The 884-nt window shown below is 42.3% G+C and overlaps 1 non-coding gene across 1 annotated transcript; it reads right to left on the reverse strand.

Annotated features, from left to right (window-relative positions):
• Positions 1-434: 434 nt before the first annotated feature.
• On the reverse strand, positions 435-508 carry Trnap-cgg (transfer RNA proline (anticodon CGG)). The gene has a single exon. It is a non-coding gene; the product is annotated as a tRNA-Pro (tRNA).
• Positions 509-884: the final 376 nt, after the last annotated feature.

The following is an 884-nucleotide window of genomic DNA, read 5'->3' on the forward strand; positions in this document are numbered from 1 at the left end:
TAAACTTAATGCTAGTATTAGAATAGAAACATTGAATACGCAAGTGAACGTACACTGTCGAGTTCATGTATGCTTCCTAGGTTTTTCTGGCACAGATAAGAACAACAATAGAGAGCACGAAGACCATAATTAATTTAATGAATAGTATTTAAGAGAATTACAATTATACTAATACTATTTATAAAACGAAACAAGAATGTTACTGGGCTTCGTGATCACCAAGTTCGCTTTGCAAATGAAAGGGAAAACGAATCTGGTCATAATATCGTTTCAGAGAATACAATACATCACACACAAAACAAAACGTTGCACCGAGAATTCCGCTCAGTCAATATTCTTGTTGATTTTACCACTAGTCCATTGCTGCTTGCCAGTCGCGTCAACAATATTCCATCTCCTGTAATGTGTCATTCATTGAAACGTAACAAAATTATTTGGGCTCGTCCGGGATTTGAACCCGGGACCTCTCGCACCCGAAGCGAGAATCATACCCCTAGACCAACGAGCAACACTCTGCCGGTTTCATGTTAATTGAATAGACGGGAGTGTGCCACGCTACAGTAACCCTGCTGTGCGAGATACGCCGTATCCGTGAGCTACAGAGTGTGACGCACGGCCAAGAAGAGAGAGCGCCCGTTACCCCAATTGCCAACACTGCTGCCTTTCGTTTCATACTGGTCGCGCTTATCGATGTCTCCTCCGGCTGCTATGCATCACACTGAACATCAATGTAATGAATATTTGCAAGTGCTGAATTCTACCCAAATATTCTCTTCACGTAGAATCTGAAAAAAGAAAGTGCTTGACTCTTGACTCTTGACTCTTTCCCAACTGCTTTTTTGAAACCGAGGACACAACGTGTACTCTGAGGAGGCACAACAGGG

The sequence above is a fragment of the Schistocerca serialis genome, chromosome 1 (genome assembly GCF_023864345.2).
Source record: "Schistocerca serialis cubense isolate TAMUIC-IGC-003099 chromosome 1, iqSchSeri2.2, whole genome shotgun sequence".
NCBI lineage: Eukaryota > Metazoa > Arthropoda > Insecta > Orthoptera > Acrididae > Schistocerca > Schistocerca serialis.